The sequence below is a fragment of the Hemicordylus capensis genome, chromosome 6 (genome assembly GCF_027244095.1).
Source record: "Hemicordylus capensis ecotype Gifberg chromosome 6, rHemCap1.1.pri, whole genome shotgun sequence".
Classification (NCBI taxonomy): domain Eukaryota; kingdom Metazoa; phylum Chordata; class Lepidosauria; order Squamata; family Cordylidae; genus Hemicordylus; species Hemicordylus capensis.
In genome coordinates, this window is record NC_069662.1 from 151,628,274 (window position 1) to 151,652,768 (window position 24,495).

Genomic DNA, 24,495 nt, shown 5'->3' on the forward strand with positions numbered 1-24,495 from the left:
CAAGATTGTAAAAAAGACACAATTAAAATATTAAGCTAAAAATATAAAACAAATCTGGTTAAAAATTTAAAACACAAGCATAAAAGCAATACAGAGTACAAAGAGCAGCAGCAGAGACAATCATATAAAAGCTTGGGTAAAAAGTAACAATTTAACATGCTTTCTAAAAGCTGTGATGGAGGCTGAAGAACGAATAGCCACCGGGAGAGCATTCCAGAGTCTGGGGGCAGCAACAGAGAAGGCCCTGTCCCGTGTGCATAACAGCCGAGCCTCCCTCATTGTCAGCACCTGGAGCAGAGCCCCCTCAGATGACCTCATCAAGTGGGCAACAACCCTTGGGAGCAGGCGGTCCCTCAGGTATCCCGGGCCCAAATCGTTAACTGTTATATGGCATGGACGTTAAGGTGGGCACCTTAACTTTCAATTTCAATTCTTTTTAGAGCATGAGTGAAAATATAAAGTATCTTAACTCTCATCTTAAACTGAAGTTTTTTGGATCACTGAATTTGCAGGTATTTTTAAAAGGAAAATCTGATTAGACACTATGGGGAAGAGCTTACCCAAACCACAAAGTAAGAATTTCCTGATGCTGAACACCAAAAATTTGGTAAAACTTTAAACTAAGATCAAGTCACATCCCCCCCTCACCTGCCTGAAAAAAAACACAGCTAAATAAAATTAGTGGATTCAGTAATAGAGACAGTGATCCCACCTCATGATTATTCAGCAATGAATAAGGACACAACCAGAAGCAGGGAATTTGTGTTCACTTTAAATTTGTACTTCAACTTCTCTTTTTCTTAAAAACGCACAAGAAACAAACAAAAATTATCATTAAAAATAACAAGTGCTTTAACAACCATGTCCAAAACTAAGATTATCTTCCCAGAAACCTCACTTTTCAGAAACCTCACCGTTCTACTTGATTTAATTTACTTCAGGATGGTATTATCAGCAAAACAGTGATAGGCCTTAAGCCAATCGGACTGAAAGAGTAGGCCTTAACCCTCTGAATTGCGCCCTTTTTACCATATATAGTGACTCATAGATGTTGTTCTCACAAGCAGCCAAACTGAGGCTTAGGCAGCCAAACCTGGACTTGGCGGCCCATGAGAACCACCAGAAGCCACATGGATTCCAGTGGTGCCATAGCACCAAACCCAGCACCAAAGCCCAGCTCTTAGCCTGGGTCAATGGAGCAAGCGCACTGTTAACATAGGCTCCAGGATTGTGTGCCAGCACAGGTTGCTTGCAACCTGCTCTGACACAGAGATGAGCACCTTGGCTTAGGCAGCTAAACCTGGGCTTGGGTGCCCACCACTGGGATTCATGTGGATCCCAGCAGTGCCACAACACCAAATCAGCACCAAAGCCCAGCTCTTAGCTTAACCCACTTAAACTTAACCTTAGCTAACCTTTGCTTAACCTTAGCTTAACCTTAGCTTTGCTTAACCTTAGCTTTGCTTAACCTTAGCTTAACCTTAGCTTTGCTTAACCTTAGCTTTGCTTAACCTTAGCTTAACCTTAGCTTAGCTTAACCTTAGCTTTGCTTAACCTTAGCTTTGCTTAACCTTAGCTTAACCTTAGCTTTGCTTAACCTTAGCTTTGCTTAACCTTAGCTTAACCTTAGTTTAACCCAGGCTCCAGGATCGTGTGACAGCACAGGGTGCTTGCAACCTGTGTTGACACAGAGACAAGCGCCTAGAGCACCCATCTCCTGGAGGAATCCCCCAGTGCACTGTGCTTGTCGTGCAGTGCATTGTGGGATTTATCCATTCTAGACCACCGTGCCAGTCGCCGCCATGGCAATCGTGTGTGGCACAGCTGGGGCCAGTCTGAATCATCCGTGAGGAAGGTAGGTTTAATCTTGCCTTCTCTCTGCCCGCCCACTCACCTGCACGCATGATTGTGTGAAAGGCCCCATATCCTGCTTTATGAGCCCCTTAAAGAACAAAAGCTCCCCCAATTCTTGAAACCCCAACTCTTTTAAGGGATGGAAACCGAAAGGAGCCCTTATATATACTTCTTTTTCTGCTTCCGACCTTCCTTCACCTTTCCAGGGCATGTTCTCTGGCTACAGTTGAGTTCTGAGGAGCTGATAGGAGCTCTTCTGGCCTTGGCTAACAGCCTACATTTTGTGGTGATACCTATAACAACAACAATATTGATGACAAAATTCAGCCATCCCAGGTACTTGGGAAGGACTCAATGTCTGGCTAAAACAAACCAGTCAATAACACCTGTTTGACTGTGCAAACAAGAAATAATAATGATCATAATAATAATAATAATAATTAAAGTTGTGACATGTTTTAATGATACTTATTAGTGTCTGTCTCTTTTCCTTCTGTCTATAAAAGTTGTACACAAGTGATGTAGCCTCTGAGCATAGACAGAGCAGATTTCTTCCTTTTAAGCCACTGGTCTCCACTTAATGGTTAATGGCTGATAGGATAATGGCATAGTCAAAGTAGTCTCATTGAAAATAACAGGACATGAGGCATTCCTTAACATGTTCTTTTAATTTAAATAGGATAACCTTGTGTAATGTTCCTCATTATGCCAGTTACTATCTCTTTCTTGCTGTATTCTCTATAAAGTACATAGGCATTTTTGTTTTAAATATACCAACAGATCTTATGCCCTGTGAGATGCTTTGGCTACTATCAGATTCTTTGGGAACAGTCTGTGTGCTGGGTGGGGTGCTCACAGAATTTTTATATAGTTTTCCACTAACATTTTTAATAGGACCTTTCCATTGTTCTCCCCTCCCCAAGACCATTTTCCAGGGATTGTTTAAGTGTTCCCTCATTATATGGCAGAAGGTCCCATTGACTTCAATGGAGTTTGCTTCCTTCTAGGTATGCACATAGAATTTCAGGTTCCGTTATCAAAATGCTGCTGGAAAGGGGATGTGTACTCCAGCCCAGCATCCTCTTTCTCACAGTGCTCAGCTACATGCTTCCAGAAAGCTCTAAAGAAGTGCAGCAAGGAAATCCCAGAAACCATTTCCAGCCAGGGCCAACAAACTAGTATTCTGGTGTAGACTGCCCTTGAACGTGGAGGTCCTACATGAGAGCCAAACCACCTATGAATATGGAGGCTTAATTTGTTAATTATGGCCAAGTGAAGCTTTCATATTCACTGGCAGTTTGGCTCTGATGTCGAAATTCCATATTCAAGAGCAGTCTACAGCAGAATGATGGGTTCTTGCTGCTGGGCAGGAATGGGTTTTCAGGATTTCCTTGAGGTTCCTACTTTGGAACTTCCTAGCATGGGGTCCTTGGTCCCACTACTATATATTCTGACTCAGAAGTAAGCCCCAGAGAAATAAATTGGTTCCTCGCCTCAGAAGGGTCCCACCCCACTTCAATGCTTTACGGAGGGGCTAGGAGGAAGGAAGAAAAAGATAACCCACATTCTTGCGTAGGATCTACCTAGGATCTCTGTTGGTCCTAATTAAGATGAGGTGAGTCTCACGATCAGTGAGACTTGCCGAAATGAGATCTGCAGGGAGAGCAGGATTAACCTGCTCTCTTCACAGACGATCAAGGCTGCAGCCCTGGGTGGCTGGATTGGCCGCCCATGCGACTGTCAGCTCCGTCATGGAGCCGGCAGGGGCTGTGGGGATCAGGGGCCACGCGGCCCCCCAGAAGGTCAAGGATGCTCGGCATAAGAGCGCGGGGCATGCTGAAGAGACCCCTGAGCCCGGGAGTCAGGGGAGGAGGCAGGGGTCTCCTGGTGTGTTGCTGTGGCGTGGAGCTGTGCTGTGGCAATACACGACTGGAAAAACCAATCGCTTGCTCCGCTAACCTGGGCTAAGAGGAGGGGTAATTAAGTGGGTTACCCACTTTGGGGAAACCGGGCTTGCCTGTGAGCCCAGTGGTTCCCACGGTCTGTGGAAAGCAGGCTACTAAGCTTCCTTAGCCCGCTATCCACTGATAGTGAGAAGTGCCTCTATGTGTGTTTACTCCGAAGTAAGCTCCCGTGGAATCAATGGACTTACTTTCTAGTAATTTATTCCAAGCTTTGCTGAGGGCCTCTGCCTCCCTTCTTTGGTGGGGATGAGAGCAAGGAGGCAGAGGGAGAAAATAAATGCCAATGGAAGGGAAAGGACAGGGAGGAATGTTGTTTAACTCGACAAATGCCAGAGTGCTCATATAGACTGTCCTTATCAGGAAGTCACTCACTAGAAATTGCTAGGACTTGCCCCTCCCAACTTTGTCCTCGGAATTCTCAATGGGAGACTTAGTTATGCTCTTAGCTAAGTTTCCCTTCGGTTCCCCCCCCCCACCATTGTTAAGAGGATTTCAAATAATAATTACTCAAAAAACCACTAGATTGATGTTTTTCAAACCAGCAGAAGGCACCAGTCTTGTATGGACCTGAATTTGGGGGGAATGTTAAAAAGACATCAGACATTTTAAAATGTATTTTATCTGTGGTTAAATAAAAGGGGGTGAGGTTCCAACACTTTGAAACTTCTTTTTAGGATTTAAAAACTTAAACTGCTGTATCTCGGCCATTTTGCAATAGATTTGCACCAATTTCACAGGAGTGGTGTCCCTTGACCCCTAGATGATGTGTGCACGATATCAGAGGGATTGAGTGGATACCTTTGACTTCATAAGCAATGGAATGTTCAGGACTTATAATGGCAGAATATTGAAAACCCTCCTCATCTTAACTATACTGTCACAACTGTGCCAGTAAAATAAACCAAAGTAGAATGCTTCTGAGGACCAACTGGGGACAAATCACAAAGGGAAGCCACGATTCATGCTCTGTATCATATCTTCTCTGATCCAAAGCCATCACAACATTGCCCCTTATGGCAGCCTGCTGTACTGCACAGCCATTTTTTTTATTCTCTAGGATGTAGGCAAGCCAACACACGGTGGGATCACGCATAGGTTCTCTCTACAGCATAAAGTATAAAAGACTCGAGTCAAGCCTTGCTTCTGTAGAAGGTCCTCTTGTGCTGGTGTGTTTTTCCTATTACTATTCCTGATGGGCTGCTTGGTGTGATCCTTGGCTCCTGGCTCCTGGCTCCTGTTCTGCCTGTTCGGCTCTTGACTGCTGCTCAGCTTGACCCTTGGTGCATTCTGGCTCTCAACTTCTTTCTAGCTTCTCTACCTCCTGACCATCTACCTGGCTTGATCCCAGTCTCCCAATCCTTGCTTTGTCCCTTACTGACTGCTGCCTGTGGCTCAGCTTCTGACAACCTATGCCATATGGTTGGGCAGTGTAGAAAGCAGCCTACTAGACTAGATGGACCTTAATCTAAGAAAGCCTGGTGGGTCTCATCTCTTGGTGGGAGAGGAGAGCTGGTCTTGTGGTAGCAAGCATGGCTTGTCCCCTTAGCTAAGCAGGGTCCGCCCTGGCTGCCTATGAAAGGGAGGCTATAAGTGTGAGCTCTGGAAGATATTCCCCTCAGGGGATGGAGCTGCTCTGGGAAGAGCATCTGGGAAGAGCATCTGGGAAGAGCATCTAGGTTCCAAGTTCCCTCCCTGGCGTCTCCAAGATAGGGCTGAGAGAGACTCCTGCCTGCAATATTGGAGAAGCTGCTGCCAATCTGTGAAGACAATACCGAGCTAGATAGACCAATGGTCTGACTCAGTGTACGGCAGCTTCCTATGTTCCTATGACTTTTTTATTATATGTCATAAAGGTGAGGTGGGCAAACCTTCGTGCTTGTGGGATCTACTAGAGCTTGTGGGATTTTATGAGAACCTCAAGGTTCTGAGTTCCTTTGATTGTTTCTTTTAAAAACCCAGTACTGACACCCAATACTGTCTGCTGCACAAAGACCTGACTAGGGCAACCAATTAATAATACTTTTATGTTACAGAGAGGGTCTATTTAAGAGAAAGTCTTCTTCACTATGAGCCCCACCAACCATTAAGAAAATCTGGAGAGGTTCATCTTCAGTTGGCATTGGGTTGTCTGGTGGCTACTCGGGGATGGGCCTTCACCATTGCTTTGGAACATGCTCCCTGCTTAAAAAAAGGAGCCTCCCTATCTCTTACAACTTTTAATAAGACACACTTGTTCATCCAGGCTTTTAATTAGATACTCTTTTAATAGTTTGATGGTTTTTAATAGTTTTAACATTGTTTTAAATTTTAAATTGTTGTAATGTTTTAACCTTTTTATTTGTTGTTTGTATTGTTTTGTTATAAACCACCAAGAGACTTGTGTTTTGGGTGGTATACAAATACATCAAATACATACTTATGTACAGATGAGGGACAATCAGCATTAGAAAGGGGTGGTGTCATAACCCCCACACAGACTAGTGACACTGAAGGGGCAGGGCTAGCACTGGACCCACCCTTTGGTCCTGATACCACACCAGAAGATAAGAGAGCTCCAGAGTTGGAGCCCCACTGAAACAGAACCCCCAGGGCCTGAGACCCTCCCCCAAAGTGTCATCTTGAGAATCTGAGCACCCTGAGGAGCTGATCCCTCCATGCCATCTCACTCCCTGATATCAGGCTAAGCAGAATCATGTAGAGAGGAGGAGGGGTGCTGGCCTCCAGGCCAGAAGGCCACCTCTTTAAGGCTTCCACTCTCCAGGCATGACACCAGAGTCCTGGAGGGGCAGCCTGAGATACTTAAGGGCTCAGTCAGCCTCTGGCTGCTACTGGAGCAACTGGTCTCATGGAGCTGTCTGTGGTGCTGCAACTCACTCTGTCCTGCTGCCTGCCAGACATTGTTGACTTCTGTCCATGAGTTTGGACAGAACAGCTGATTAGCACACAGCCAGCCATGGCTGAGAGTTCATGTGTGTTTTTATAAAGTTGCACTATTACTTACCATTGTTAAATACCCTTTAGGAGCCAGACACCCTTGCCATGTACTGCAAATCGCCTAAGGCTGCATTCACGCTATCATTATGATACTTGTTAAAGAGTTAATTGCTGAACTGTAAGAAGCTGATTGTGAGAACCTAGAATTTCTGGTCAAACCAGTGTGGTTAATTCATATTTATCTATCCTGGTTAAATGGAAGTTAACCATGGTGGTTTGATCAGGATTTCCTGGAAATTCTGGGTTCTCACAATCAGATCTGCAGGGGCTAGTGATCCTGATTAACTCTTTAACCAGGGATGTCAAGCTTTGTGTGAATTCAGCCTAGATCAATAAAAGTAGATCCCCAACCTCCCTCTGCACACCCCTGCATTAAGTAATTCAAACTGCAATTTGACTGAAAGAGAATAAATGCAGAACTCTTTCTGAATCTATATTGTGTATTTAGAGAAACCATAAATTTCATAGATCCATGAGCCTGCCCACAAAGGCTGGCCAACTGTACCATCTCAGGAGATGAATGCACTTAGTGATGTTTGGCAATGCCTAACCCCTCTAGAGATGGAAAATAGGTGATAGCATTGATGTAATTACAGTGTTCTTTGTGTTATCATCTTCATTCCTACTCCCAAACAATTGGGGTAAAATTGCAGTTATTCTTGCACAGAGGAAAGGGTTATGGAAACAATGGGGCTATTCTCACGACCAGCAAAAATCGGGCTAGGAGAGGCCGGTGGTTTACAAGCGGGTAACCCGCATAATTGCCCCTGTCCTTAGCCGAGGTTAGCGGAGCGAGCGCTCCGCTAACTCCATCTTTGTGCTCGTGTGTTGCCACGGCGCAACTCCACACCATGGCAACTCATGAGTAGACCCCCAACTGGAAGGATGAAAAACAGCCTCCTGGCTCGGGGGTCTCTCCAGCATGCCCTGCGTGCTTGTGCAGGGCATGCTGGATCTTCCATGCGGCCCCCCGATCCTCGCAGCCCCCGCTGGCTCCGTAACAGAGCCGGCAGTCGTGTGGGCAGCTAGTTCAGCTGCCCGGAGCAGTCTGCCTTCTCATGTGTGGGGAGAGCGGGCTAAGCCTGCTCTCCCCAATAACCCACTCCAGGCTCTTCTCACTGATCATGAGAAGAGCCTCAATGAGTAAACTGTTGTACGCTCTCCATGGAGTAATCTTTGGAATTCATTCCTGCCAGTTTTCATTTCCAATACTCTGACAACATCAACGAAATTTGAAGTTTCATCCCCCCTCCCCCCAAAGTACAGTTCAAATAGATTCAGATTCTATTCTAATCAAATCAAGTCTCAATTAAACTGGCCAGTTTAGGGCTGATTTGATTTGTGTTCAGATCAAAACAACGTGTTTTGATTCAAGCTCGCATCGAATCACGATTTTCAATTCATGCACATCCCTAGTACCAACACCCAGCTGGCTCATGCACTAAATGCATCGTTGTGGAGGGATTAAAAAACACCATGATTTGTCAGGCAACATTGAACACAATGCTGAAGTATTTCCATATCCTCTAAAAGTGCTCAGATTTAAAAAAAAAAATCTTGCAAGGCAATCTCTAATTGTTAAGGCAGTTCTAAAATCCAAATAAGCCTCCTTGAGCTATACATAAGGGCAACATTCTTGAATGGTCACACTTTGTATTTGCTGGTAATCCCAATTGTGTTCTGTGGCAACAGATGCATCAATTTCCCAGTCTCGGAGGCTGATGGACTGCCAAGGAGGGATGTATTTGGTCCCCTTTCAGTTCCCATTTAACCTTGTGGAAAAGTACATTTTGTGCTGACACATCCTTCTTGATTGTTCTCCTTGTACTTGAGGCCACTACAGGCTGTCATTCTGTCTCTGTAGGGAAAGGTAACAGGGACTATACACACACACACAGACACACACACAAACTACCTCAAGCCAAAATTATTAATAAGATTTTTCTACTCAGTTTGGGGATCTTTAGTAATAGATTCTTCAATATGACCTCATGCTTCATGGGAGAGTTCAAGGTTCCTGAACTTTCTCAGTATGTTATCTATCTATCTACCTATCTACCTATCTATCTATCTATCTATCTATCTATCTATCTATCTATCTATCTATCCTGTTATATATACCGTGTGTGTGTGTGTGTAGTGTACATAATCCAAATTACAATAAAAATAAACTAACAAAACACTTTTTTAAAAAAAATCACATAAAACAATTTCACAGTATAAAAGAAACTGTTTAAACTTAGTTTTAATTAAAAGCCTGAGAAAACAGCTTGTCTTAAGGGTCTTTTAAAAAGCAATCAGAGTTGGGAAGGCTCTTGTTTTGACAGGGAGTGCATTCCAAAGCCTTGGGGCAGCCACAGAGAAGGCCTAGCCCCGAGTCGCCACCAGATGAACCAGCAGAAACCATAACCGGACCTCCCCAGATGATCTTAATAGGCAGCAAGGTTCATGACAAAAGAGGTGCTCTCTTAAGTACCCTGGGCCCAAGCCGTTGTGGGCTTTATAGGTAATAACCAGCACCTTGTATTTCGCCTGGAAACATATCAGCAGCTAGAGCAATTCTTTGAAAATTGGGGTTATAGTCCCTTTGGGTCGCCCCAGAGACCAACCTGTCTGTTGCATTCCATACCAATTATCGTTTCTGGACTACATACAAAGGCAGCCCCACATAGAGTGCATGACAGCAGCGAAGCATGGAGGTTACCAGCATATATATACTACTGTTTTAAGGTCATTTACCTCCAGAAATGGGTGTAGCTGACGTATCAGCTGAAACTGATGAAAAGCGATCCTTTCTTCCTCTCTCTAATATTCCAGGACTGATCCCTGGTCTTGAAATGGGATGGAGCCAAAGCTCAGTGATAGAACCTCTGCTTTGCATGTTCAAACCCTGGCATCTCTGAGTAGGGCTGGTAAAGACTCCTGCCTGAAACCTTGGAGGAGCTGCTACCAGTTAGTGTAGATTAGGGCCGCACAATTTAAGCTCTCCAACTGGTTTTGTACTACAGCTCCCACCATCGCCAGCCACAGTAGCCAATAGTCAGGAATTATGGGAGTTGTAGTCCAGAATCTTTAGGGGGGCCACAGTAGTTCAGCTCTGGTGTAGACAATACTGAGCTAGATGGACCAAGGGTCTAACTCGGTATAAGGCAGCTTCTTATGTTCCTATGTCTTCACTGCTGGATCTTGACAATTCTGCTGTACCCTTGCCCAACTTTCAGAAGGATTGTCCAATCTCCCTCAGGGATTATTAATTTTTAAAATGCTGTAAGCTGTTCTCAGCCTATCGGAAAGAGTGGAATATAAATCTAACAAACAAATAAATATCTCTTTCTCCAGTTTTCAGGTCTTGGGGTTAATATAAATGATATTCATGTACATTTTAATCATATGACCTTCTAAATTCTGTTTCACAAAGGATTTGATAATTTTGTTTCCCTCCTCCATGTGGTCTCTACAGGGTGGGTTCTGAAAAGGAAGGAAGGGAGGGAGGGAGGATATAATGCAATGAAATGGCTCAAAAATTGAACACTAATTAAAAAACTCAAATTTTATTTTTCAAGCATCTAATGATGTTGTGAAGAAAGGTCTTTCAAAACCACACGCCGTGTATTCTTTTTGTCCTTTGCCCTCTACATAATGATTGGGGGCACATAAATATGCATTTTATATATACCGAATATTACCAATGTTAGGGGTAGGATGTCCTTTCTGATTTAGAGCTTTTTGTCTGTTGTTCCCCTGCCTTAGGAAACCCCTACATCTTGAAGTTCCTTTCCCCCCATGGGCTGAATCTTCAATCATAGCTTTGAGGGTGACATTTTGGGTGAAATCTGTAATTTCCCTTGGTAACATCCTCATTTCCTCAAAATGTTCCAACCAGTGATGTCTGATCATTTCCTTCTCCCATCAGGATTGTGATGTCTTCTGACCTTGAAATGGCAGAATAAATAGCCTGGCCTCATTGTCTAAAGGTTCGCTTCAGTGCTGTGGTTTGCTTTCTTCTTAGTGTATGAACATCATTCTCTCTCTCTCTCTCTCTCTCTCTCTCTCTCTCTGAAAGAAGGAAGACCTACACAGCCTTATTTAGAGATGAACAGCAACATGGCCTGAAGTCAAACCAACTAGTTGTATCTTTATTTTTTATTATATATTCCATTTTGCTTTTTTACTTCAGGCAGGAGCTAAAACAGATACATTGAAATGTCATGGAGGTGGGGATTAGGAAGATGTCTATGTCTCAAGATATGTGTATACTTTGAGGTAGTTTGACTCAATTTTTTGCTGCTAGTGGATTGCCTTGATTGCATTTGAAACATTTTAAATATTTGAACCTTCTGGAGTTATTTCCATACCACTTCTATTATTGTTGTTGTTGTTGTTGTTTACACAGTCAGACAGGTGTTATTGATTGGTTTGTTTTATCCAGACATCGAGTCCTTCCCAAGGACCTGGGATGGCTGAATTTTATTATCAGTGTTGTTGCTGTTATTATTATAGATATCGTCGCAGAATATAGGCTGTTCCCAGTAATGTTGCTTTTTGTAACTGGCTGATGGTGATTTTTGTGGCCCCTATGGTGTTGACGTGCTCTTCAAGGTCTTTTTTGGTCTTCTTCTGCCACAGCCTTTCAATTTCAATTGGTAGATCTTTGTATTTTGTGATTTTTCATATTTTTTCTTCTTCTATTTTGCTATCCCCTGGTATTGCTATGTCGATTATTTTAACTTGTTTTTCTTTCTTCTCGAGTACAGTTATATCTGGTGTATTGTGTGGCAGATGTTTGTCTGTTTGTAGTCGGAAGTCCCATAATATTATTTTGCATCTTCATTTTCTACAACTTTTTCAATTTTATGGTCCCACCAGTTTTTGGCTACAGGTAGCTTGCATTTTTTGCAGATGTTCCAGTGTATCATCCCTGCTACCTTCTATCTATCTATCTATCTATCTATCTATCTATCTATCTATCTATCTCTCTCTCTCTCTATCTATCTATCTATCTATTTATCATCATCATCATCAATTATTAATTTGATTTCTATACCGCCCTTCCAAAAATGGCTCAGGGCAGTTTACACAGAAAAATAATAAATAAATAAGATGGATCCCTGTCCCCACAGGGCTCACAGTCTAAAGGAAACACAAGATAGACACCAGCAACAGGTACTGTGCTGGGGTCGGAGAGGGCCAGTTACTCTACCCCTGCTAAATAAAGAGAATCACCACGTTAAAAGGTGCCTCTTTGCCAAGTTAGCAGGGGTTAATACACAGGCCTTTTGTTATACTTGGGTTTTGTTTCCAAAAATGTGGGCTGAAAGTTTGAGGAAGGCCTCTCTGTTGCAGAGAAATTACTTACCCTCTATAAGTAATTGAACAGGAAGCTACTTTAATGGAGAAAAAAAGAGTTTTATATTTATTACTAACTAAACACAGGCTAAGGAAACAATAAACAGACTAACAGGCTCTTATGCAGGGAGAGGGAGAACCTCTCAGTTAAAAATCAAGGCAACCAGTGAGGAGCAAACTGACTCCACCCCACAAACCAGGGCATAGATTTATTCCAATAGAGAAGCATGCCCTGTATCAAGGACTGAAACAGTATCTGCAGTGTAGCAAATCCCAACATTCTCAATGTATTCATACCGGTATAGATCTACCCAGTGGCAGCCAGTGTGACTGGGTCTGAAGGGTGGGATAGGCAGGTGCAGAACACACCACAGCCACATCTCTCTTTCGCTCTTCCTGCCCACAGCAACAGTCTTCCAGCAACAACCATATATTTTTTCTTTGTCAATAGGCCATTTTGGAAAATTCCACCCCACTGCCATACCAAATCACCTGAGGAAACACATGCACACACATGTCTCCTCCCCACCCATCCCGCTGCCACACAAATGTGTAGTGGGTGGGATATCCAAACCACCTCTTACCATTTGACTGAGCCCCTACTTTAAAGTAGTAGTAAATCATGCAATGAGGAGCATTTTAGACATGCCACCTGCCCATGAGATTATGTGAGGGCAGCCTGGCACACCATGTGGGGAAGAGACATGGATACATACAAGTATCTCCTCACACAGTAGAGGGCCTGTTCAAGCTGGCCTATAGTCTTCAGGTGGGTATAGCTTTGTTAGTGGTATCTAGGAATTGAATTATTATGGATGGAGGAGAATTAGTGAGCCTGCCCGAAGCTTAGATCTTACATCTTAATTATCTTAGACAGAGCATGAAATCTTTGTATTAAAATGGTATTTTTGTTACCACATTAAATTCAGCTGTGTTCAATGATTGCCTCACTACACTAAGGAAACATGGCTGCTAATTTTGCGATAAGTGAGTTCTCTGGGAATAAGGTTCTGAAAGGGTATTTAGATTTAACAATTATATAAAAGTCATTTATTTCAGTGGGGTTTTCATATTCACAGTGAGCAGAAAACCTTCTCCTTCTGTTCCTATTCATGAGATGTACATTTCATTTAAGATGGCATGCATTAATATTGTTTGCTGTTTTTGCAGAAATGAAGCAGAAATGTTAACTAAACACAATATGTTGAGCTTCATTTAAAATTCTAGTGTGATCATCCACATTATGCCTGTGATTTTTCATATTTCTATGAAACATTATGACATTAGGCATTTTTAAATTACTTTGGTGCAACCATGTTCAGATAAGCGGCTGAACAATGTTCAGATAAGCACCTAGAGCACCTTCCTTATGAGGCAAGGCTACAACACCTGGGGCTATTTAGTTTAGAAAAAAGATGACTGCGGGGAGACATGATAGAGGTCTATAAAATCAAGCATGGAGTGGAAAAAGTGGATAGAGAGAAATCTCTCTCTCTCTTGCATAACACTAGAACCAGGGGTCATCTCATGAAATTGATTGCCAAGAAATTTAGGCCTGCAAACAGAAGTATTTTTTCACACAATGCATAATCAACTTGCAGAATTCTCTGCCACAAGACGTGGTGACAGCCAATTACCTGGGTGGCTTTAAGAGGGGTTTGGATAACTCCATGAAGGAGAGGTCTATCAAAGGCTACTAGTTGGAGGGCTATAGGCCACCTCCAGCCTCAGAGGCAAGATGCCTTGAATACTTGCATCAGGGGAGCAACAGCAGGGCGTGGCCTCATCTCTTCCTTATGGGTATCTGGTGGGCCACTGTGTGAAACAGGATGCTGGACTAGATGGGCCTTGGGCCTGATCCAGTAAGACTGGCCTAATGACAGAGAGCATGCCCTCTTCTCTTGCCTGTGGGCTTCCTAGAGGCATCTGGTGGGCCCCTGTAGGAAACAGGGTGCTGGACTAGCTAGGCCTTGGGCCTGATCCAGCAGGGCTGTTCTTATGTTCTTATAAATATGCAGAGGGCTGTTGATTTATGGCCTGATCTTGTGATCCAATGAGACAGACCCCTGTAGAATCAGAGAATGAAAAGATGTAACACAGACAGATCAAGTAGTGACATACAATTAACAACATTAATAATTTAATGAAGGGAGTCCTTAGTACAGCAAGGCAATGCAGACTGAAGTTCTGTTCTGCTGCTGGTTCTCTATCTGCCTTGCTCCCAATCTGTAACTAAAGCATTACCTAAGAGCTGGCTTGGATTATGGAATGGATTAATCAGAAACACTACAACCTCCAACAGATAGGATCAAGTGCAAAGTCTTAAGGTCTTGCTAGAGTGAGCACATGAACATGATTAGCATATTTTTCCAACCCTTTCTCCAAAGAACTCAGGGCAACATATATGGGTTTCTTTCCACCCATTTTATCCTCACAACAACCCTGTAAAGTGGCTGTTTGAGAAATAGTGACTCGACTCAGATCATTTATTGAGTCTCATGGCCTAATGGGAATTTGACTCTGGTCTTCCTGGGCCTAGCCCAACACACGAAACACTACATCACTACACTACTGATTCTCAAAGTATGAAGCTGCCTTCTACTGACCATCAGTCTCCAGCTCACTACTGTCTACACTATCTGAAACTCTGAAAAGTCACTTCGTGGTAGTGAAGACTCTACACTGCCAGGCAGTGACTTTTCAGAGTTTCATATGGGGGGTCTCCCGTCCCTATGTGGATGCCATAACTGTATACATGGCATCCCCGAGACCTTCTATATGCAAACCAGATATTTTACTACTGAGATACAGCTTGTCATGGAGTCATGGATGACTCTTCCAAAATCCAGACCTGTAGTGTGAGTTCTTCAATCCATGAACTCCAGTCAGTTCTTAGAGTTGAGGTTCTGAGATGAAAGGCTGTACACACAATTTGTGTGTAGAGCCTAACCAGGCTCTGTGGGGGGAGCGGGCTTAGCCCACTCTCCCCACAGACGAGTAGGGAGCTTCCCCTTGGTGGCCGAATCGGCTGCCTACACACAATTATGGCTCCTTCACAGAGCCGGTAGGGGTGGCGGGGATTGCGGGCCACCTGGCCCCTGGAAGTTCCAGCATGCCCCATGTGAGTGCACATGGCACGCTGGGGAGACCCCCGAGGCCAGGAGGCTTGCTGTAGCCTCCCGACTGGGGGTCTCCTTGTGAGTTGCCATGGCGCGGAGCTGTGTCATGGTGACTCACGATCGGTGAAATGAGGTTAGTGGAACACTCACTCCACTAACCTCGTTTAAGGGTGGGGGCAGTTAAGAAGGTTTGCTGCTGGGAGCCACATGGCTCCCGTTGAAGCACACAGCCTCTGAAAACTGGGCTGGGCTCCCCTAGCCCAGTTTTTGGAGCTCATGAGAATAGCTTCAGACGTGAGAATAGCCTCGGACAAGAGCTTGAGATAGAGCCAGATGTGAGGAAGGCAGAAGATACTAGATTCTTGACCAGATAAAGGCCATAGGAGGCCAGGATCCAAACATTTTTTTACCTCTGGCCAATCCAGAGGTCTGATGCTGGCTGCCAAGCATCGGGGTCAACATTTGATACTCCTATTTCCTTCTGTGTCTCTTAGGTTTTGTGTACACATAATCCCAGTTTGGCCACTAGACTGGATCCTAGAATTTCTACACGTTATGAAGAATGTAGTTGATGGACTGGTTGAATTCTGAACTTGACCATTTCAGACTTTTGCTCCATGTGCAGAAGTTATATTATTGAATACACCTTCAAATCAAGGGTGGCCCAAAATATCATGGCACCCGAGGTGAAGTGACAAATACTTATTTGCCCCATGACCCTAATGGGGGCCAGCTCCCTTTCAAAACCAACCCTTGCAAGTTTTGAAGACGGCACTGAGGACAGTAAGGAGGGAAGATTGCCAGGAGCCCTCTCCTCTCCTCTCCTCTCCTCTCCTCTCCTCATGCTTCTTCCAATCTTGGCAAAGAGTGTGAGGAAAGGTACTCCTTGCAAAGTTTGCAAAGGTCAGATTGGTCCCAAAGAGCTGCTCTGGTGGCATCTTGCCACCCTGATGGCAATCAAGTAATCCGCTACCTGAGGTGAATGCCTCACCTCGCCATGTGAAAAGGCCACTTTTGCCTCGTATAAAAATCACCCCACTTGGAATAATCCAGCACCTCCTACAGTATGATAAACCTTCCTTGCTTGTTTTCTACATGGAGATAATTTCTCCTTCTCCTTCTCCTTCTCCTTCTCCTTCTTCTCCTTCTCCTTCTCCTTCTCCTTCTCCTTCTCCTTGAGTATTAAAATATGCAGTCCACCACCTACAGTCAGAAATGGTGTAGCTGAGAATTACACATTCTATCACTTTTTTTCTGCAGTACGAGAGTGGATCTAAAGTCATTTCTCAGCAACCCCCAATACTGTTACCAGTACTGTTTAATATGTGGTCTGACTCCTGAAATGTGCCAGTAAAACGTCTTTTAAAGTGACTGCTTAGCACACTAATAAAACCAATGCTTATCATGTACATGCATTCATGCTGCTGTACAAACATTAACTAATCAGCAAAAGCGAGAGCAATCAAAACGTCAGGCATTTGCTGGCTAATGTCCTGCCTCACACATCCATAATAACAAAGATATGCTATCTCTCTGGTAGAGATGAGGAAAATGTTGCCTTGACCAGCATATGTTTCTATGGCTTGTTAAACATTCCTAGGTGTCCTTCTCCTGTAGCAAAGAGAAGGATAATCTCCATGCAACACCTCCATCACCAGTCAGAAGACCACCTTTAGGTTCATTAGGGGGAAGGGATTGAAAATAAACCTGCTAATATTACAATGCCTTTATATAGATTTATGGTGAGGTCCCATTTGGAGTATTGTGTGCAGTTTTGGTCACCATATTAAAAAGGTCATTGTAGAACTGGAAAAGGTGCAGAAGAGGGCAAGCAAGATGATCAGGAGCCAAAAAAGGTGACTAAAGGGAGACATGATAGAGGCTTATATAATTATGCATGGTATGGAGAGAATGGAGAGAGAGATTTTTCTTCCTTCTCTCTCACAAAACTAGAACCAGGGGTCATCCCATGAAACTGAAATTTAGAACCAACAACAGTACCTTTTGACATAGCTCATGATTAATCTATGGAATTCTCTGCCACCAAATCTGGTGGCAGCCACCAGCTTGGATGGCTTTAAGCAGGGCTTAGACAAATGCATGGAGGACAGGTCCATCAATGACTATTGGTCTTGATTACTGTAGGCTGTTTCCATGTTCAGAAGCAGGATGCCTCTGAATACCAGTTGCAGGGGAGCAAGAGCAGGAGAGAGGGCATGTCTTCGTCCTGTGGTTGTGGGTAGCTTCCCAAAGGCATCTCATGGTTGTGTGAAGCGGGGTGCTGCATTAGGTAAGCCTTAGATCTGATCCAGCAAGGCCATTCTTAAATTATGTTCTTAAGGGCTTGCCTGACTGCTTAGGGCCTCCCACCAATGACTCCACATGCTTTAAATCAGGGCCCTCTTCAGCTGCAGGAAGGGGTGGGGCTTCTGGCTGCCATATAACTCCTCCATTTGCAGCCTGTCTTTGCTGGTTCACCTGCTTTTTCCTTGAGTTATTGCCTCCAGTTGTTTCGCTGGAGCTCGGTACAGACAAGGTAGTTCTTACAATAGCCCCATTCACACCCTATGGTCAACACTTGTACAATCTGTATACAGCATACACTGGAACAGATCTGTACACAGTTATGGTTGTTCACATTATACTGAACATAGGGTGCAACAGTACACTTCCTATCTTACCATGCACCTGAGGGGGGCCTGAATTTGAGGTTCATTTTTAACATGAATACAGGTACAGTAATTCACACAAATACAGTAATTCACACACGTACATACAGACGTCTAAACGCAGGTACAATATGATGTCTGAATAGGGCTCCTGTGGCTACAAAAGTGAGGGGAAAGACAATGTGGACCCTGCCACTAGCCAAATGACCAAAGGCTGTGGAAAGGTTGTGCTCCCTTCCTCTTTCCCAGCAATTATACTAGCAAGGGAAAGATCAGCCAGACCCAAATTTTAATGCCTGTTACAAGTTCTCTTCTGGCATTCTCAGACTGATCTCTTTCCTCGGCCATTTCCTTCTGCTGCCCTTCCCTTTTATGTCTGATAATCTCTTATTTGAAAATATCTCTTACCAAGCCTGAGATCTGAAGAATTTGCATCTTTGTTTTGATTTATGCATAACCCTGGGTTTCTGTAGGTGCTCTACAAACAAGGGCTCGCATACTGAGGCTATTCTCATGTGCAGCCTAACCCAAGCTAGGGTCCATACCAGCCTGGGTTAGGCTACTTGTGTGGTGCACCAGGATTGAGGGCGATCCTGGTGCTGCCGCCCTGCCTAACCCAACGTTTTACCCTGGCCTTTAGCCAAGGTTAAGGGCATGCACACACCCTTAACCCTAGCACCAGGATGGTGTGTATGCTCAGGCTGCACTCAGCCCGAGCGTACGCAGAGCTGGGAGGCAAGAGCACCCAGCTGAGGTAGGGTCCCTCATGTTGGAAGTGAAGGACTTTGCGCTGTCTCCTGTCTCAGTGACAGAGGGGGACAGACTAGTGAGTCAGAGGGCTAGAGAGGTCAAGACATTGGTCATCCCTTCTCCTCTGCTCTGACACTATCCCTTTGGTATGTAGATTGCTATTTTTAGGGACTAACTTCCTTCCTTCCTGCCTGCCACTTCCTCTTCCTCCCCCCCCTTCTTCTCCCTTACAACATGCAAGCTCCTCTCTCCCTGCACCGTGTGTGCAGAGAGGCATCCATGTGCATCCAGCTAGCTAGCTAGCTAGATTAGAGATCCTGTCTCTCCACTTTACTATCTAGAATGGAGTTCACTAATAAATACACCTTATATTGATTTGAGACCATGAACTGGCTCCAAGTTATTTTACTCTTAGCATACATTCATGCCTGGGCAGACTCCACTGTGTTATGCCTCTGTGCACTCTGCTCTATTAGAAGGGTATCTCTTACCAGAGAGAATTCCCAACACCTCAATGTACCACACTCCTTTTGTAGTGCATTGAGGGATGCCGGAGGACTTCCTCCTCTGGCTCCCTGCTCTGCCACTCACTACGGCATGCTCATGTTCCGCACAAGCAGCAGAGCCTGTTAGGGGGAAAAATGATCATGTGTGGGGAGTCAAGCAGGAGACTTCCTCTCCACCAGCCCTCCATCCCACCAGCATTTTTGGCCATGTGCACAGCCTTGCTGTGTGAAGCAATGTGGGTGGTCAGAGCACCTCCTGCATTGCTGCGCATGTGTAAATACTGTTGATGCTATTGCACACCAGGGCAGCTCCACTCTGGCAAAAAGGTGCGCAAACATGATTGGCTCTGGAAATAATAGGGGTCTCATTTGTTCAGCTTTATCCTGGAGTGAAATTGCCCTGGTGAGCAACAGTGTCGATGATGTTCAATCAATCTCTTTATTTCGGTCAGCGACCAGCATGAGGTTAAAATAAATGTAAAAGAGAAGACAATCAAACTTCTATTACAAACAATAACACCAAATAAATTTTAAAAAGTCCTCCTCAGCATAAATCAAGGTACTGAAAATACTACTAGAGTAATTGGAGATAAAAGAGGCAGCAGTATTTCCTACTTATGAGGCTATTGCACACAAATCAAAACTCAACCAGTTGCCTTCTCGACTCCTAAATCTGGGAGGGGTTAAACAATTCAGGTGCTCTGAAAAATATTGTCATTAGATTTACTGCTGCAGCTAGCCACCTGCGGCTAGCCACATTATGGCTACAAGTTGCTCTGGCCTTAAATCCATCGCCTATTTCCCCATTATTAAGCTCTTCCACAAGCGGAGGGCTGCACTACAAAATTTGGCTACCTGTCTGGTGGCGCAGGAATTACTTCCTTCCAACAGCCTGTCAGTCATCTGAGGAAAATCAAGACCTGGGCATTTATCTATGAAAGGGTAAATGAGATCCCGGCGCAGGTCTCTATAGAACAAACATTCCAATAGCACATGGGTGACTATTTCCACTTGACCCTCACCACATGGGCAGAGCCTCTCCCCATAGGGAATCCCTCTATATCGGCCCTCTAAGAGGGCTGAAGGCAGGGCATTGCATCTTGCCAGGGTAAAAACTCTTCTAAGTGGGAGCACTTCCAAGTGAGGTAGGATGCTGGGGCCAAACTATATCTGACTGATTCCTGGCTCTGAAAGTCAGGTACCCTTGCTATATCTGTTTGTCTCTCAATATCCTCAATTCTCTGTTTGATGAGCTTCCTAGCTGTCTCCAAACTTTGCGTAAGCAGGGCAGACTGATCAAGGCCCAAAGTGGTCATCTTTTGGTTCAGAGCACCCTTCCAGGTCGACTGATCAGAATCCTCTAATACTAAGCGGCTCAGCCCTGTGTCTGAGGAAAAAACTCTCAGCCAATAAAACAGCACCATTTGCCAACATCTGGCCTCAACTCTAATGAGACCCGCCTCCAATCTGAGCCTCGCATTAGAGGTACACTTGGGTGTCTGAAATATTGCTCTCAAGAACTTAGACTGCACCACTTCTAAGGGGGACAGATCTGGGTAAGGACCCAATTGGGCACCATACAGTAACTGTGCCAATGATTTCACCTGAAAAAGTTTTAAGGCCACAGGGATAAAATACCCTCCCTTGGTTCTATAGAACTGCAAAATAGCTTCGGCGCTGTTTTGGGCAGCCTGGGCCACATGAGAGGCATGGGCCCGTCTTGATTCCGATGAGTGAACAGCTACCCCCAAGTATACAAAATTTTGGACCTGCTCTATCCTTTGTCCATCGATTTTCCATACCCGTCTCTTGAGTCTCCTAGCAAAGGAGAGCACCTTTGTTTTCTGGTAATTAATACTCAGCCATTCTCTCTTACAATAGACAGCCAATGCCCCCAAGGCCCTCCTTAGACCGACTGGGGTTCTGGCCAGAATGGCCGCGTCATCTGCATACAGCAACACCGAGAAACTTCTTCCAGCTAGCTTGGGAGGATGGAAATCACAGCTATCTAGATGGGTCACCATATCATTAACAAAAAGATTAAACAGCAAGGGTGCCAGCACACATCCTTGACGGACCCCCTTTCCAATTGGAATAGCTCTGGTTAATCCTCCCTGTGGATTGCACCTAACCCTCATGGTTGGCGATACGTGTAAGGCTCTAATTAGAGCTAAGAGTCGCCGATCAATGGAGGAAGCTCTCAATTTATCCCAGAGCCTATCCCGTGGGATTGAGTCAAAGGCAAACCTAAGATCTACAAAGGCAACATGCAAGGACTGAGCATATTTCTGTGCTAGATGGTGTAGAACAAAACAATGGTCAACGGTAGACCTCCCTTCTCTGAACCCCGCTTGCTCTTCTTCGAGAATGTTATCCTGATCCATCCAATCCCTCAGCTTCCCATAAAGGTGTTTAGCGTAAAGTTTGCTAACTGTACTCAGAAGGCTGATCGGCCTATAATTGCCTGGCTCACTTCTGCACCCCTTCTTATAGATAGGTACAATGATGGAGAGGCCCCAGTCTTTCGGTATGCACCCTGAGCTATCAATGGCAGTAAATAACGATGCAAGCACCGGCGCCCACCAGTCCACATTGGACAAAACCAACTCCGGTGGAACCAGGTCAGCGCCGGGGGCCTTGCCAGGCTTCAGTTGGCATATTAGGTCAGAAACTTCTGCTGTGGTAACGGGCGGCCAGTCAGGTAATGGCTCCTCATTGAATGTAAAGGGGCCTGGCAAAGTCCCTTCCTCCCAGTACAACTTTCTGGGAAAGTGCCTCTCCCAAAGCTCCGGATGGATGTGGGCATTGGGCGTCAGATGTCTTCCAAGCGGAATCCCTGCCACTGTTCTCCAGAAAAGGGACTGTTGTCTTGATCGGATTGAATACAATAACAAATCCCAAGAGGATTTCATATAGACTCGCTTTTTCTGTAACATTAGTTCTTGGGCTGATGTTGAAGTGGGATCTACCTTATAAGCTTGGAATCTGTCCAAAAGAAGATGTCTACACTCCACACAATCTTGGACAAACCATGGTTTGGAAGGTCTCCACTGTCCTTTAGAGGATTCATGCTGTTTAGAAATAAGATGTTTTTGCAATTCCAAGGTAATGGAGTTATAGACTTGTAAGAGTTGAACTGGGTCCGAGAAATTGAGCATATCTTGGCTCAACTTCTGTAGATGATGCGACTGGAGAAAAGTGGAGATTTTATCAGCCAAACTCTTGGACCATCTGACACGACAGCAGTTATCCTCTGTCTTCGTAGAAGGCACTGACTCATACTGTTTAGGGCCCAGCGGGTTTTGCAACAGCAGAGTAACTGGGTGGTAGTCACTTTCCACTTGTGGGACCACCTCCAGACTTGGGGAGTCGATGATGTTTACATGCACATCGCAGCACAGGAGCAGGGGCGTAGCAAGGTTGGGGTGGGCCCAGAGACAAGATTTTAAAATGCCCCCCCCTCACTGAAGCTCAGCTCATGAATAGTGGTAACAACAAGCATAGTAAAAAATTTATTTTTATATTAAAAATGTAAATTTTAAAAATTAAAAATATGAAATTTAAAAAAAATAAATTAAAAATGTATACTATATAAAATTATTCATTTTAATATTAAAATATATATTAATATAATATATATTATTTATTATTATGTATTTATTACATTTAAAACCAATTAAAATACTTTTAAAAACAACACACACACACACACACGTGTGTGTGTGTTGTTTTTAAAAGTATTTTATATCTATTTATATGTATTTTATATAGATGTGTGTATCTATATCTATATCTATATCTATATCTATATCTATATCTATATCTGTCTATCTATCTATCTATCTATCTATCTATCTATCTATCTATCTATCTCCTATGTGCTACAATAGAACATCATCCTAAATTATTTTTAAAAAGATTTTGTAAATTGTGGACTATGTAAGTCATTTAATGGTACTAGAGAAAGACATGCTGCTCTGGTTGCTCCAGGTCTTAACACTCACATCAATTTCGGAGGATGAATACAACTGAAGGAAGCCCAGTGGGTACGTGGTTGGGGGAGTCAGTCATGTGACTTGCCTCTGGGGGCCCCCCAAGGCAGTGGGCCCATAGACAACTGTCTCCCCTTTCCCTATTATAGTTATGCCCCTGACAGGAGGAGGACATAAGAACAACATTGTTGGATCACGTCTAAGTCCAGCAACCTGTTTCCCACCACAATGGCCCACCAGATGCTTCAGGAAGCCACTCAACCAGAGAGCATGCTCCCTCTAAGCCACATAAGCATCTTGTCTAATAAGTAGGCATTATGTGCAATTTGCTTTTGCCTGGGCTATGATTAGCTATCCTCCATTCAAACTAACTCTCTGATTGGCCAGATTGCTCAAAGTCAAGTTGCTAACTCAGGCCAGCCTCCAGACCTGGACTTGTGAGCTTCCATCTCACTCTCTCAACTTCAGAAATCTCCCAGTTTCTTTGCAAGCAACCAAACTATGCATGCCATGACCCAGCCCTCCTACTTCCACCATCCTGGCTTCCAGGTCTTTGGCCTGCTTTGCTAACTGTTACTATGATTAATGATCACTGTTTGGCTTCAGGACGATGAGCACTATTGCTCGCTTTTTGAATTAATGACCACAGAATGGATCTTCCTTTCCACATCTCAGCCTTGGGATGTACTTCCAGCTGCCAGCCAGCCAGGTGCTTAACCGTCTCAAGGGTCCCTTGCAATCATTTACATGCCTGTCTCTGGCTGGGGGTTTCGTGACTGCACAGAGTAAAATTGTACTCTTAATATTGTAAGATGGCTTTCAGGAATGTGGGAGTGGATGAAGAGTTGTAGGTAATGGTAAGTGTTTTAGTTTTCTTTGTTCCTCTAATTTTATGCCACACAAAAAAGCTGATTAGAAAATGAGTGCATTAATAGTGTGGTGTTGTTTATTGTTGTTTATTAAAACAACAAGAAATGCCCTTTACTTCATATTTTTGATAAGATGGTCAGCCAGCTACAGTTGACAAGTTGATGAATTGTATGTTTTAATCAATCAATTAATGCATGTATGCATAGATAGATAGATAGATAGATAGATAGATAATAAATATGGAATTCTTAAGCATAATCACGGGTGTCCATGCAAGCTGTGGCACAAAAATGCACATACACATACAGGCCTCATTCATGTGTTCAGACCTAGGTTTAATGTGTTAGGAACATAGGAAGCTGCCATATACTGAGTCAGACCATTGGTCCATCTAGCTCAGTATTGTCTTCACAGACTGGCAGTGGCTTCTC